Source organism: Alexandromys fortis, unplaced genomic scaffold, assembly GCF_014885135.2.
Source record: "Alexandromys fortis isolate MF-2015 unplaced genomic scaffold, M_Fortis_MF-2015_v1.1 scaffold_46, whole genome shotgun sequence".
Classification (NCBI taxonomy): domain Eukaryota; kingdom Metazoa; phylum Chordata; class Mammalia; order Rodentia; family Cricetidae; genus Alexandromys; species Alexandromys fortis.
In genome coordinates, this window is record NW_026067919.1 from 1,768,682 (window position 1) to 1,785,094 (window position 16,413).

At 47.6% G+C, this 16,413-nt stretch overlaps 1 non-coding gene and 1 pseudogene across 1 annotated transcript; both read left to right on the forward strand.

The window, feature by feature from the left end:
• The first annotated feature begins 897 nt into the window (after positions 1 to 897).
• LOC126500639 (60S ribosomal protein L36-like) lies at positions 898 to 1,272 on the forward strand (annotated as a pseudogene).
• Positions 1,273 to 9,617: 8,345 nt separating this feature from the next.
• Positions 9,618 to 9,782, forward strand: LOC126500676 (U1 spliceosomal RNA). The gene has a single exon (XR_007591401.1). It is a non-coding gene; the product is annotated as a U1 spliceosomal RNA (small nuclear RNA).
• The last annotated feature ends 6,631 nt before the right edge of the window (positions 9,783 to 16,413 follow it).

The following is a 16,413-nucleotide window of genomic DNA, read 5'->3' on the forward strand; positions in this document are numbered from 1 at the left end:
CCCTTTCAGGGTCTTCATTCTCAGCATCTTCCCTTTTTCCAGCCACCCGGCTTGACGTCTCTTCAAAGGGCTGGGATGAGCCCCCTCTGTGGTTAGTGCAACCCCGCAGGGCACACAGACATTCCTAGGCCTGCGGGGTCCCTCTAAACACTTGTCTATACAATAACCATCCTTCTCAAGATGCAGCTTAGTTGCAGAGTACTTGGGCCTGTATGCAAGTCCTGGAGTTCAGTTCCCTGCACCACACGCATGCAAATGGAGGAAGAAAAAAAGGAACAAATAAATAAGAAAGTGGCCGTAGCAGTCACCGTCCTCAGCAGCCAAGGAGACTTGAAAACCTGTTAGAGGTTACCTCTGAGGATGGGGTAGAGGGATTAGTTGGCAGAGTAAGAATTCATGTAGGACCCTGGATGCAGGGCATGCTCCTGGAATCCTAGCACTGGGGAGGAGCACTGGGGAGGACCCCCAGGGTTCACTGGCCAGCCAGTCTAGCCAACTAGAGTGTTCCAGATTCAGTGAGAAGTGCTGCCTCAAAAACGGAGGCGGGGGATGGTAGAAGAAGCCAACCCCAACCTCTGGCCTCTTCATGGTGCACCCCCCACATCTGTTGACCCACACATCCACAGATAGCCTCTGAGACTTGACCTCATGCGGCAGACCGAATATCAGTAAGACTGTCCTCTCCTCATATGCTGCTCAAAGGACAGTAAATCAAAAGCTACGGAAACCCACAGGGACCATGAAACAAAACAAGAGGTAGGACTTGGCAGCGGAGGAGCAATGCTCACGGCAGGAGCAACGCTGGCAGCAGTTTGGAAAAGGGAAAGCGGATAGGAAAGCGATTGCAGACTGAGCAGGGAAAAAAGAAACTGAGATCTGGTAAGAACTAGAAGCTGCTTCCTGTCGCGGCCGCCATCGGAGAGGAGCAGCCATGGCCCTGCGCTACCCCATGGCCGTGGGGCTCAACAAGGGCCACAAGGTGACGAAGAACGTGACCCAGCCGAGGCACAGCCGGCGGCGCGGGCGCCTCACAAAGCACACCAAGTTCGTGCGGGACATGATCCGGGAGGTGTGCGGCTTCGCGCCCTACGAGCGGCGGGCCATGGAGCTGCTCAAGGTGTCCAAGGACAAGCGCGCGCTCAAGTTCATCAAGAAGCGGGTGGGCACGCACATAAGAGGAAGCGGGAGGAGCTGAGCAACGTGCTGGCCGCCATGAGGAAGGCGGCTGCCAAGAAGGACTGATCCCCTCCCCGTTCTCAATAAACGTTGTTGTGGCGCAAAAAAAAAAAAAAAAAAAAAAAAAAAAAAAAAAAAAAAAAAAAAAAAAAAAAAAAAAAAGAACTAGAAGCTAAAGATTAGGAAGGGCAGTCACCTCTGCAAGCTGGATACAGGGAGGGGCAAGGCCCACAACTGGTTAGAACTTTAAATGATGACTAGTTAGCTGTTCACATTCCCTCCTCCAGCCCAGATGGCCAGCAGCCCTCCCCCATGCCCACTCCCTCCATCTCTAGCATTTGGACTATTTCCATGTGGGTACATGCATATGTGGGGGTACATGTGCTTGTGTATGCATTTGAGTATGTGGAGGGCAGAGGTCAATTTGGGATGTCTTCCACATTGCTCTCCACCTTACTTTTTGGGGGTAGGGTCTTTTGCTGAACCTGAGGGTCGTTGATTTGGTGAGCCTAGCTGGCCAATGACTTGGAGGACACGCCCGCCTTTACATCCCCACAGCTCTGTGGTTACAGAGGACCACACCATTCCCAGCTTTTATGTAGATGCCGAGGATCTGAACTCAGGTCCTCATGCTTGCACGACAGGCGTTTTACCCATAAACCACCTCTCCACCTCTCTGAATTAATATCTACTATTGCAGAATAAGTTGACTCATGGTTTAGTGGCTCCAAATCAAAATGAGCCTTTATCATGTCCCAGTTTCTGTAGGCCACGATTCTGGGAAACAAAGCTGGGCAATTTGGGCTTAGGGTCTATTTCCATTTGGCTGGGAAAGGTTTCTAAGATGTTGAAGGTGTGTGCTCTACCTGGTGTTGCTATGGCAAGGTATTGGAATTGACCGTGGTGGAAGAAGTATGTCACGAGGGAGAGAGGACCTCTGCCGTGTGTAAGCGAACCCTGTCCTGTCCCCCCTCTCTCTTATCCTGATTCCCAGCCACCATGAGCTGAGTGGCTTTGTTCCATTATATGTTCCCTGTCGGGATGTTTTTCCTCAACATGGAGCCCTCTGTCTGGTTCCTTCCCTCTCTAGGTCGCTTCCCCACTACTTTACTACATATCTGTTGTCGCCCATTCTTTCTCCCCTCTCTTGAGTTCTCTTCCTCCTCTGACATGATGCTTTTCTCGTTTAATAACACATACACATACATACACACACACACACACACACACACACACAGAGAGAGAGAGAGAGAGAGAGAGAGAGAGAGAGAGAGAGAGAGAGAGATTTTAAATCTAGTTTTTGCGCATAAAAGAGGCCGTGCATTTTGTCCTTCTGAGTCTGGCTTATTTTGCTTAATGATTTCCAGGGCCATTCATTCTCCTGTAAGTGGCATGTGTTCATTCATTTTTAGAGCTGCATAGGATCCCGTGGGGTCTACACCACATTCTCTTCATCTATTCATCTGTGCATAGACATTTACTGCCTGAGTAACCTTTCATCGCGGCTGCTTTCCCTGCTAGGGAGTTGTAGCTGAGAGGTGGAAACGGCAACGTCTTTTATGCTGTGGCCTGGTCTCACTTCCTCATTTCTGCAATGCCACATTGTTTACACACGCTAGTTCAACTCAGTATTTGGGGGATGGGGGTACGGGGCTGGATGACACAGGAAGTCCGAGCCCTAGGAGGATAGGTTTGGGAAATCACTGGGAACATCTTGAAGGCTCCTAAGCCTCTATTGTGGTTTTTACAGGAGCACAGAACTGAAGACCACCAGCCACATGGGGAAAGCTTTATTCTAGCCTGAAAGAGGCAAGAATAAAGAGAAGCACAGGGAAGAATTCCGAGAAACCAACACAAGGAACTGAAGGGAACTTAAACAGGAGAGCTAAGTTATTGGAGAAAAGGGAAGAGCCACCACACAACTGGAGGTAGTAAAAATGAAACTGAAAATAAGAAATTGGGGCCAACCAGATGGCTCAGCGGGTGTGGCACTTGCTGCCAGGCCTGACGACCCGGGCTGATTCCTGGATCCACACGGAGAAAAGAAAGAACTGAGTCCCAAAGCTTGTCCTCTGACCTTCAGGGGTTTGCAGTTTGTGGTGGCATGCACCCCCTCCGCCAGTAATAATAAGAAAACGCCAAGAAAACCTACACAAATCCCTACCAAGATGTATGGAGTCCCATACAAGGAGACAGACGAGCACAAAAACTCATGGAACCTTTGAAATAAACATCCCAGCTGGGCATGGTGACGCATGCCTGACAGCCAAGGTCTCAGGAGGTATAGAAAATCAGGAGATAGAGAAAAGAACATCAGAAGCCCCGGGTCATACTTGGTGCATGGTATGTTTGAGGCCAGCCTGGACTGTTTTATTTTAGACAAACTCTAAAATAACATTATAATAAAACAACTATCCCATCCACGTGCAGTATATGATGACACTGGTCTTTAATCGTAGCTCTCAGGAGGCTGAGGCAGGAGGATCTGGAATTTGACTGGACTGTATACTTTCAGGGAAGTTTGAACTAGTTAGTGAGACCCTATCTGAAAAAAAAAAGAAAGAAAGAAAGAAAAAGAAAAAGAGAAAATAGGGCTGATGAGATAGATGACTCATTGTGGGTAAAGTGCCTGCTGCCAAGGCTACAACCCAAGTTTGATCCTTAGTCGAGAGAGAGAGAGAGAGAGAGAGAGAGAGAGAGAGAGAGAGAGAGCCTTCAAATTATTCTCTGACCTTCATACACATGCTATGGCAGAGAAAGAGAGAGAGAGAGAGAGAGAGAGAGAGAGAGAGAGAGAGAGAGAGAGAGAGAGAATTTGAAAACCATTCCAGAAGGTAGCTTCTATTACTATGTTAAGTACAAGAATCTAAAGTTGAGCCTCAAGAGCAGGGTTTTGGAGATGGCTTCGCTCAGATCTGTACTCAGGACCCTGCCCAGTGGCTCAGGAACCAGCACCAGGTTCAGAAGCTGATTAAACAGTTGATTATCAGGTCAGGTCTTTGCCACAGTCCTGGTACAGCCTGAGGGATGGGATGAGGATTCTGGGATCTGGCATCATGAATGAAGCAGACAGAAGGGATAAGTAAGCAGCTCAGTACCTTATCCAATGGTGGGGCAGTTCTCCGTGTGCCATTCCGGCAGTATTAGTCATGGGAGCTTAGAATAGAAAGAGAGAGATTTACGGTTTAGAGAAACTGGAAGTGACACTGAACAACCTTCGCCTGGGCCTGACTGTGATGATATCTACTGTTCAGTGATCCCTCTATCAGACCATGCTACCAACCACAGTCCTGCTTCATGGACCAGGAAACACTGGCCAAACCTTTGCCTCTCCTAATACCACACCCTTCACAGTTTGTCTTTGTTCCGTCATTTACTGGGTCAAGTGTTTGGCTAACAAAATACCAGTGTCTGTAGTGTTGCCAGAAGCCTGAGGCATGCTTCTTCCGCCCCGAGCTGTCGGTGACTCCTCCAAGCCAAGCGTCTGCCATCTTGGGAGTTCAGCTGTGGCCCCCTGCAAAAGAATTACAGCAGTTAGGCTTATACCCACTCATGGAGAGGTAGGAAGGGCTATGAGAGAGAGTACCACTTGTAAGCGTGCAACTCCGCACATGGCCACAGAGAGGGGTTAAGTTATCTAGTCCCAGGAAGACGAGGAAAGGGACCATATCTGTATGGCTACACGGAAGCTCTCATCCCTGCTGGGTAAAGGCTTTCACCCTATAAGTAACCCCTCGTCTATGCTCTGTAAAGAGACCTAACAAACACAATGGTGCCCGAGAGTAAACTTTGGTGGGACTGTGCTTTAGTTTATCACTGAGACCTAGGAGGAGGAGTAGGCAGTAGGCATTGCTTATGTTTCCTCCTGGGAAGAAATTTAAGCAATAGCCACCATGACAAGGACCTGCCTAGGCTAGGCCTCAGGTTCCAGGAATAAGAAGAAAAACAAAAGCAACCAAGATGTCATCATCTGACTTCCTGTTGACCCACACAACCATGAGAATAAATAATTTTTGCCATAAGCCATTGAATGTTGGGGTGCTTGTCTACACAGCGGCGTCGTAGCAGAATCTGTATTGGTTGGGGTTCTCTAGAGGAACAGAACCAATAGGAGATTATAGCTTTAAATATTAAAGGAGATTTGCCATGTTGGCTCACATGATTGGAGGTGGGGTCGCCCCACAATGGCTGTCTGAATTCTGGGTGGGTGGATGGGCAGGTGGAGAACCTAGCAGTGCTCAGGGCAAGAAGTTGGAAGCCACAGAACAAGGCAGACCAGCGATGCAGCCCAGACAGAGGGGGTGCCTGGAAGCCCCTGGAGCTGTAGCATGATTCTGCGTTGAAAGGCTGCCATCTGCCGTTCCTACTTTTACTTCATCTGGAACCCTAACTTAGTGGACAGTGTCACCACATTCGGGGACTGTTTTTACTTCTGCATGTCGTCCTCCCTGGAAACCCCCAGCATGCACACTCAGAGGCTAATCTTACTACTCCTAGGTAGCTATTGGTCCAGTCAGGTGGACAGTCAAGATTAATGATCAGAGCAGCTAGACAGCATCTCTGCTAACATTCCAGGAAGACCTCTGTCTTAGTCAATGTTCTACTGCTGTGAAGAGATGCCATGACCACAGCAATGCTTATAAAAGCATTTAATTGGGGGCTCACTTACTGTTGCCGAGGATCAGTTCATTGTCAGCATGGCAGGGAGCATGGTGCTAGAATAGGAGCTGAGAGTTGCATCCTGGTCTGGAAGCAGAGAGAATGAGGCAGGGCTTGGCATGGGCTTTTGAAACTTCAAAGCTCATCTCCAGTGACACACTTCCTCCAGCAAGGCCACTCCTCTCAGTCCTTCTAATGCTTTCAAATAGTACCACTCCCTGGTGACTAAGTCTTCAAATCCAGGAGCCTGTGGGGGCCACCACAATCTCCCTGGGTTATACAGCACTGTGCCCCAGGCTCTATGGGGTAGAAGAGCAGCCCCGCAACCCTAGGCCCAGGTAGGGCCTGACCAAGGACTTTAGCCAAGTATCAGGTATGCTAGTGAGTGGGGGTAGATCGGGGGAGGGAGGGAGCTGGCGCGGGGAGGTAGGGGTATGTGGATATGAAGGGTACTGAGGAATGAAATCACACAGAATGAACAGAACTTGGTGAGTATTGACCGCAAAAGCCAAGTTGGCCCCTTCCTCTCTCTCCCTCCTCCTCCCTCTAGCAGACCCAAGCAAGCCCCTGCAGCCGTTGCACAGCCCGATTGGCTACTTGTGAGAGCCATTGCCAGCTCAGTCTAGGAGGAAATTCCATGCCGTCAGCCAGCAGCACAGAGTGTTGCAGGGAAAATGCCACACAACTCATCCTCTGGGCAGAGGTGCAAATTACTGCACATTTCCCCACCCCTCCTCCACAGCTGGTGGAAGATGGTGGAGATTTTCCCACGGAGACAGCAGACTTTTTCTCACTGTGATTATCTTTTGATCAAACAAGTCCTCGTGGCTCTTAGTCCACAGCCATTCCTGGCTCCCTGTTCTCTGACGTCAAAGTGACTTATGCAAGACCTGTGGCCCAGCACATACAAGAATTGGACCTAGGTTTCCCTCTGAATGGCCATGTTATGAAGTAAGATTCCTGAAAGAGACACTTTCCAGTTGAGATTCCAAATCTCCAGATAAATGACACCATAGCAAACACACAAAAAAACACACAACACACACATAACACACACAACACATACACAAAACACACACAACACATACACAAAACACACAACACATACACATAACACACAACACATACACATAACACGCACAACACATACACAAAACACGCACAACACATACACATAACACACACAACACATACACATAGCACACACAACACATACACATAACACACACAACACATACACATAACACACACAACACATACACATAACACACACAACACATACACATAACACACACAACACATACACAAAACACACAACACATACACATAACACACAACACATACACATAACACGCACAACACATACACAAAACACGCACAACACATACACATAACACACACAACACATACACATAGCACACACAACACATACACATAACACACACAACACATACACATAACACACACAACACATACACATAACACACACAACACATACACATAGCACACACAACACATACACAAAACACAATACACATAACATATACGAATCACACACTGCACACACAAAACACATACACACAATACACATACAACACACACATACACACAAATCACACATACTGCACACATACAACACACAAAACACATATACACAATATACACACATATACACAAGTTACACATGCTGCACAACACACAGCACACACGATACACATACACATACTGCTTGTTGATGTAAAATGTTTGTGACATTAGCCACATTCCACTCATCTGAGGCCCAAGGTTGACCTAGGCACTAGGAACTCAGCTCTGACACACTTCTTCCTCAGCTCACTCCATTGTTCTGCCAACTTAAGAGATTGTTCCACTTGGATTCAATTTTATTTTTTAAATAGGGTTTCACTATGCAGCCCTGGCTGGCCTGGGCCTTGTTGTGTAGACCAGGTGGCCCCGATTTCTACCTGGATTCAATTTCATGAGTACATATTGAGCTCCCGTGTTGAGCAGAGCACTGTGTTGGGCTCTGGGAGAATACAGTCAGCATTAACAGCACACAGGATCTGCCTGCAGAAGTTTGTGATCTAGACTGAAGGGGGAGCTACCAATGGTGCCTGTGAGCAGACCTCCCAGACCAGCACAGAATGGTGCCTCCTGGGATGGGTGTGCGGGATGGTGACATGAGAGGGGCAGACTGGAAGAATGCCCGGGCTACAAAGGGAGATCAAAAGCAGGAAAGCATTAGGTAAATAAAAGTACGGAGGGAAGGTTGCCCAGAGCAGGGGAATTTTAAGGGAGGGACGACAGGCAAGGTTGATCTTTCTGTGAACCAAGAAGCTGGAGTACTTCCCGAAGTAGAAACCGCGCTGGCTTGTGATGCCAGCTGCAGGCGGTAGACACCTCTGTCCCGTAGTGCAGTGCACAACTCAAAGTCCCTACCCTCTTATTTAAAGGGATATATTCTGAAACATTTTACCTTTGTGGCTTCAAGAATGAATATTAAGTGTTAACATCTGAAGTTAAATTAAGATCACTTATCCTTCAGGTTAAATCCTTGGGGTCTCTGGGATTGAACAAACATCTTCGTGAGCAAAGTCTGGGTGGAAATGACATTCCCACCTAACAGCTGGAGCAAATTAGATACTACTCTCAGGCACACAGAGAGGTGCTCACTGTCATCATCACAGTCACCTGGGGTGCAGGGCGGGGTTCCCGACTTCCTCTTTTCAACGTATATTTCCCCAAGTGGCCAGGTGGTAGGACTTTGCTTATTATAGGGAAAAGAAACCTGTCCATCTGTGAAACATCCTTCTAACCTCTCTTCCTCCTGTTTAGACAGTGTGTGTGTGTGTGTGTGTGTGTGTGTGGAGAGAGAGAGAGAGAGAGAGAGAGAGAGAGAGAGAGAGAGAGAGAGTCCTTTCTTTGTCTACAGCTTGCAGGGTGAGGGAATGTGACGGTCTGCCTCCAGGCATTCAGTCCACAAGGAAATGACGCGTGCTTTTGGGTTGACTTCTAAACGTTCACCTGGCCTTGATCACCCAGTCTCCAGACATGGTGTGTGTTGATCTTGGGGTGCAAAGTAGCTGCTGGCCTTGAAGGCGTCTGAGTAACCAACCATAGAGACAGGAATAAAGACACCAGTGAGTGTGGCAGAATCAGGTGGCTAGTCTCACTTAAGGCGGCAGGGTTGGTGCAGTCTTGACAGATGATGGAAGTGTGTCACCAGGTCTGTCTCTTGCTGAGTCAGTCGGCTGCGCTTCACAGCGAGTGTTCTCTACTGAGCCCCCATTGCGCTGACTGCTTTATTCTTTGTTTATCCCTGATGTGAGCTGGGAGCTGCTGTGGGATGGTTGCTGGTCAGGCACAGAGACAGCAGGGGGCTAGTCCCTGACCTCAGATAACTTACCCTGAGCAGAGACTGCTTAGACTGGCATTTATGGGAAGCTTCCAAGCAAAAGCTGGAAAAGTCCTGGGCAAACTGGGGCAAGGTGGTTACTCTATTGTAGGGAGACTTATAACAAACATATAGTAAAATGTAATAGTTTCAAAAGGTAAGAGATAGGCATGGTGACTCTGGCCTGTTAAAGCGTTTGGAATTTTGAGGCAGGGGGATTGTGGGTTCTAGTCCAGCCTGGCTTATACAGGGGAGACTTTGTCTCATAAATATTTTATATATATACAAATATATGTATATATAATTATATATAATATGTAGTACACATACATATTTATATGTGTATGTGTGTGTGTGTACGCGCACATGCCCGCACACGTGCATTTCAACACTTACTTGTCAGGGGAGATTCCATAACTGTGAAGGCAGTTTTCCCAGGGTAACGCTTATCCACTGCACTATGGATATTCTGACCCTTCAATTTATGCCTCAACGTGGGAAACTTGACTACCTAATTTGTAGCAGTGGGGGACTTTGCTCATGCTATCCCCGAAGAAATAAAATTGAATAAAACCTTCAAATGGTAATAAATGCATTAAAGAAATAGCATGCACAGATTGGTGCTGTGAGGGGATGAGGAAGGGCCGAGGGCCTGGGAGGGGTTGGGGAGCTCCCATGACCAAACAGCCACCGAGAGGGATGCCAGGCCTATGGCCCAAATGGCCTAGCCACCCCCTCCTCCTCACACTGCCTGCTCTTTAGAAGACAGCCTAGATCAGATTCCAGTGTGGCCCACACCCTTGTTGTATGTCCTATCTGCTTCCGACCCAAGTCCAGGACATCACTCTGCGAATGGGCTTGCTATTGCATTATCTTCAAAACAGGCTGCAAGTGGTAGAACCAGGAAGGTGGAATATAATGGCACATTGACACCCCCCCCCCTAGAGTTTCTCAGTGTAGCCCCTGGCTGGCCTGGAACTCACTCTAGACCAGATTGGCCTTGAACCCAGAGAGAGATCCACCTGCCTCTGCCTCCCGAGTGCTGGGGTTAAAGGTGTGCACCGCCACCAGCACCACATGGCTGACCTTTTATTTTTTTAGATTAAAAATATTTGTATGTGTTCATGTGTTTCTCTGCATGTGTGTATGCCACATGTGTGCAGGTACCTATGGAAGCCTGAAGAAGGTGTCAGATCTCCTGGAGCTGGAGTTGCAGCAGCCGTGAATTCTAGGGTCCAAACTCAGGTTCTCTGGAAAAAAAGCCAGCTCTCTTACCTGTGTTAGCCTTTCAAACTTTCACTATCATCACCCTCAAGGTGTTGTTCTTACACCTTGCTGAGCGCACCAACTATTTTAACTACCCAGCTGCCAAGGCTGTTATAGCTGCAACCAAATTACTTGATGGGCTATGGTTAACAGTGGGTTTTTTTTTTTCCATTTCTGATAAAATGTTTGCACAGCCCTGAATGGGGAAATAAGGAGTTCCAGCAATAAAAATGAACGAGGATAATTTGTGTGTTGGCATTTTTACAATAGAATGTCAAATATTTCATTCCCCAGTGATACTGAGTCTTTACATGTTCACTGTTATTTCTTTTATGAAGTGCGTTGTGTTTGCTTTATTATTAATCTTAACTGGTGTGCATATATTATATACTTTCTTATTCCATGATGTGTTTCTCAATATTTTAAAGGCTGTCATAAAAATATATATGCCTTGAGTGCTGGGACAATAAAGCGTCAGAGGAATCAACAGGCAGCTGTAACTGAGCTTTCTTCCTGGAGACGGTCCAGCCCGCATTGCAAGCAATGATTCATCTTTCTCGTCACATAAGGGACTTGGTTGCTCTTTGTAGAACATGATAATTAATTGATGTTGGCTCCTTTATCCCGTTGTTATGATTATCATCATTATTATTTCATCTTTTTGAGACAAGGTCTTGTATAGTCTGGGCTGGCCTTGTCGCTGAGGATGGCTTTGAGTTCCCCATCTTCCTCCCCAAGAGTCTGGATGACAGGTGGATGCCCCCATACCTATCCTCTCCTGTTATTGTAGGGTTCTTCTTGGTGTGGAATCTTTCCAAACGGTGAGCGAGGCTTTTGATGGTTTTTATTATCAACGTGACACAACTGAGAATCACCTGGGGAAAGTATTTGCGGGAGTTTTCTATCTTAGGTCGTCCTGCCGGCCTTGATGTGGGGGATTGCCTGGGAAGAGCGCTAACGTGGGACTTTCCTATCTTATCCTATTGGCCCATATGTGGGGGATCGTCTCCATCACCTTAACTAATGTGAGAAGACCCACCTAAATGTGGCCTGTGCCTTCTGGGAACAGCCCGGATGAATGGACATGAAAGAAACCTTTTTACATTGTGATGGTCTGGCCTTCCTGCCCTCTGCTGAGTTCATCTACCCAGCTGTTGCTGCTGTTCCTTTGCTAACACTGAAACCAGCTTCTTTGGGCTTCCAAGGTGAGTGGCCACGTAGGTGCTGGGAATCCAAGCGAGTTCCTCTGGAAGAACAGACAGTGATCTTTACCATGGTGCCTTCTCTCCATTCCCTGGCTTTCAATGTGGACTGAAAACCAGTAGCTCTCCAGGATTCCTCCAGGCCTTTTGGTGTTAGCAAAGGATTGTTGAAGTACCCAGTCTCATGGATCAATCAACAATCAGGTTCTTAGCTGGCTTCTCTGATGGGAAACAGCCAATGTTGGATTGTAACAACTGTATTCTGAAAGTCAATCTAATGCTCACATAGTCATCTCTTTAGTTCTGTTCTTCCAGAACCCCCTCCCCCTCCCACAAACACAAGGATAATCAGAGCCCAGGTTAAACCAGGAATCATCACATTTAAAAATTTATTTACTTATTTGTATGTGTGGGTAGGTGGTTGGTGTCACTTGGGCCATGGCTTGTGTGTAAAAGTCTGAGGACAGCGGTAGAAGCTGATGCTTTCCTTCTGCTATGTGGGTTCCGGGGACTGAACTCAGATCATCAAGCATCCTTACCCTGCTGAACCATCTCACCCCGAGTCATTACATTTCATGGGTATCACCAATAACACGCTGTGAAGTGAGATGGAAAGTCATCTGTGTATAATCCCAGCTCTATCTTAGACTTTCGAAATCTTTTTCTCTTAGGTAGTTTCTATTAGCATTACTGATCGTACATGTATTAGAATTCTGGGTGCTATTTCCATACACACATTGACCTTCCCTGACTAAAATTACCACCCTCTTCTACCCTATCTCAGTCTCAAGTGATTCCTATTCTACATTCAGGTCAACTTCTAAATATATATTTATTTTAATTTTTTATGTTTTCATGATGGGGTGTCCTGGAACTTGTGTTGTAAATCTGGTTGGCCTTGAACTCACAGAGATTCTCCTGCCTCTGCTTCCCGATTGCTGGGATTAAAGGCATGTGCCACCACCTCCTGGCTCTAATTATTTTTAAATATATATATTTATATATAGTTATACAGTTATGTGTGTTAGTATTCAGGTATTATGCTAGTCCACCCCCTCTCAGATTTGCCAGCGCTCAGGCAAATACCTAGCCAGCCTCAGAGTCTTCCAGTTGTGCTTGTGCTTGTCAGGCAAATACTTAGCTAGCCCTGGAGCCCTATGGCTGTACCTGCGCTGTGTGTTTACATCATGCATTGCATGGCTGCATCATGCGTTGCATGGTTGTGGAAGGCTCCACTGTATGCATGCACAAAGAGTCCTTTTTAAGCAAGCTCCGCCTGCCCTTCGCTCTGTAACTCACCTCTTCTCTTTCCCTGTCGGCTGTCGCGAACCCCCCTTTTGCTCCTCTATCAATAAACTCCCACGGGGGTCTGTTGTTTACTGTGCTTTGTTCTTGCCGAGTTGCTAAACCACAACAGCGTGCACCTGAGTGCAGGTGTCTGGAGTTTTCAGTGTTTGTAAGCCGCCCCACGTGAAGGACAGGAGTTAAGCCGGTTCTCTGCAGAGCCGTGTGCACTTTTAACCTCTAAGCCACCTCTCCAGTCCCTCAGCTCAACTTTTTTGGCTTCTACATGTAATTTTTATTCTTAAGAAAGGGAAGGGGCTGGTCAAGAGCACCTGTTGCTCTTGCAGCGCTCCCAGGTGTGATTCCCAGCACCTGTGTGGCAGCTCATAACCATCCAGTAGCTGCAGTCCTGGGAGGTCTGACGCGCTCCACCAGTCTCCCTGGGCGCTGTATACATGCGCACGGTTCACAAACATGCATACAGAGAAAGCACCTATACAAATAAAATTAAATTAAGACAAAAAAGGGAAGGGGGCAGGGAGTATGGGGTAGGGCAGGTGAGGAGAGAGGCAAATTAAAAAACTATAATGACACATGAATGAAAATGCCATAATGAAACCCATTACTTTGTATAATACTTTGATGATGATGATGACAATAATAATAAACTAGCTTTTAAACCAGACATGGTGGTACATGTACGCAGTCCTAAAACAGTACCCAGGAAGCCAGAGTCAGACATGCTGAAATTTTGCGGGTAAGCCACTGCCATGTGGCGATACACAGATTGATAGAGATGGGTTAAATTAATATGTAAGAGTTAGCTAATAAGAAGCTAGAGCTAATGGGTCAAGCAGTGGTTTAAATAATACAGTTTCTATGTGATTATTTGGGTCTAAGCTAGCCAGGTGGTCAGGAACCAACAAGCAGCCCTTCTCTGACACCCACCTTGTCACCTTGCCTTTGTTTCAGAAGTCCGTGTAGGACTAACTTGATATGCTTGTGTCCTCACAACCTCTGTGGCTTTACCATGTCCTCTGTGACTAATACAGTGCTATTAGTAATATAACCAGCACATCGCAGCGTAAGCTGGCTATGAGTCTGACTGACTCAGCAGCCTGCCGGTGTGGCTGAAGGAGGGCAAGAGTTTACGTGAAGATATTGATTCCTCGTGTACATAATCCTGGAGTGACTTGACAGTTTTCTGGGCACCTTGATGGCAAGCATGGGTTTTGTTAACAACGGGGTTCCTTGGTTCTTAGCTCTCGCCGGGGCATAGAAGTGAATCCCACCCCACAGGCTAGTATGGTTGAATCCCTGGTCCCCTGGCTGCAGGCTTTCTGTTTTGTTAGTGGTGTCTGGATCGGAGAGGAAGAGTGCTGCCGGCGCACCTCTGAGAGCGAACACAGTCCTACTTTTGACTCTCTTTCCTGGCACACCAAGGCACGGGTAATTCATGCCGCATCTCCGGCTACCATGCCCTATCAGCTTCCATGTCTCCGTGGGGATATTTTGTTTGTGCTCTAACAAATAAAGCTTCCTGAAGATCCGAGGGCAGAGCTAGCCACTAGTTAACCAGAGGGGTCTGGAGGTGTTGCACCAAAATTATCTCAGGGCCTGTTCCTCGAGGTCTAGAGGACAGAGAAAAGTCTGGCTTGAGTTTGAGTGAGGATGAGACAGCATAAATTAGATAGACACCCCTACAGCCAGAGGGTGGGTTTGGCTGCCTCTCATTGGACATGTACCCCCACATCACACCATGCCACTTAAGCTATATAAGCGGACACAGTAATAAACAGAGTTCCTGCTTGACTGGACTCCCTATCGCGTCTGAGTGTCCTGCATCCTGGGGCTGCAGAATGGGCAGATAGCGCACTCCCCTTTCCCTGGGGAATAAGGAGGCCTAGCAACAACTAGGGGAATGTGGAGGCTCAAAGAAGCCAGCATGGAGGTCTGTACAGCCAGACAGGAAGTGATATGACTGGGTGGAGAGAGGAATATAAGGCGGGAGGAGACAGGAGCTCGGCCCTTTTATCGCCTGGGGAGTTAGCCAGGTAAGAGTTGGCTGTGGCTGCCTCCTTTGTCTCTCTCTCTCTCTCTGGTCTTTCAGCATTTACCCGGATGAGAACTCGTGCAAGGTGTCTCCCTAGATGTGATGGGGCTGTTCTCCCAGGAACTGTGAACCAGATCCATCTTTCCTCCCTCCATCTGTGTGTGCCAGGGTATTTTGTCACGTTGATGGAAGAAATGATGGATATGGTACTCAACAGGTGATAATGAATTATTGAACTATTACTCGAGGTTTGGGAGCTTTGGAGAGAGGACCTGATCTCAGGCAACTATTTGAAGATGAAGAAACTGTTCAAGACAGAGACAGGAGGAGAATTCTGAGCTCGCAAAGGCCGCAGGCGGGGTCTGAGAGCAGACGGGTACGTGCCCAGCTGTGTAGTTCAATGTTGTCACTATTTGGAGCTCTGAGCACTTGAAAAGAACGAATCCAGATGGAGATGTGCTAGTACGGTAAGATACACACCAGACGCTAATAAGATCGGAGGAAGCTGCAAAAATGTTGCATCGTCAGTTCTATGTTCGGGTGGCATTTTATTTTATTTATTTTTCTAAATTTAAAAACGTTGTTATTATTGTGTGTGTATGATGTGAGAAGACAGGCACACACATTTGAGGCTGCGCGCGTTGGTGTCAGAGGACAGCTTTTGGGAGGTGAAGCGCTCCCTCTACTTTTATGTAGGTTTGTGGATGGCGAAGTGGAAGGGCACAAAGGCTGGACGCTGCAGTCTGAGCTGCGTAGCTCAGAAGAGTATGGACTTACGTGTGGGAATTCCGAAGTTCAGAGTCCAGGGAAACCTGCTGGGAAGGTCAGAATCCCGCCCTGGGGGACTGAAGGAGTAGGGGATGTCCAGTGACAAAGGGTCAGAAAAGATGTATGAGCGGGCTCCTCAAGGTTCTGGAGGCCATGAGGGCCAGGCCTTCCGGTGTGTCTCTGTGTGAGTAGTGAGAGGGAAGGGCTCCTCTGCCAAGACTGAGGGAGAACTTGTCAGCAGACAGAGCCCTCCAGTTTGGTTTATTTGGAAGGCAGCAAGGACTAGGTGCGGGGGAAGGTCAAGCAAAGGCTTTGGCCGCTGGCAGGGTCCCTGCGCTGGGGCCCTGGTCAGGTGGCTCTCTGGCACAGCCTTGTTGCGGGGGATGGGGGGCACCGGTGGATAGAGGACAGTTAAGCTTCGGTTGGATAGCTGTACTAAATGACTTTTCAAATCTCGTCCCATGCTGCAATTCTAGTTTTTCCATATCAGCTGAAGCCCACCAGTGACATGGGTGGACTTAGAAAAACAGATGACTCCCTTATTCGGCCTCATGTGAAACCCAAGTTTCTGTGGCCAAAATTGCCAAGCGGCTGGTTGCTCACCTTAGTCA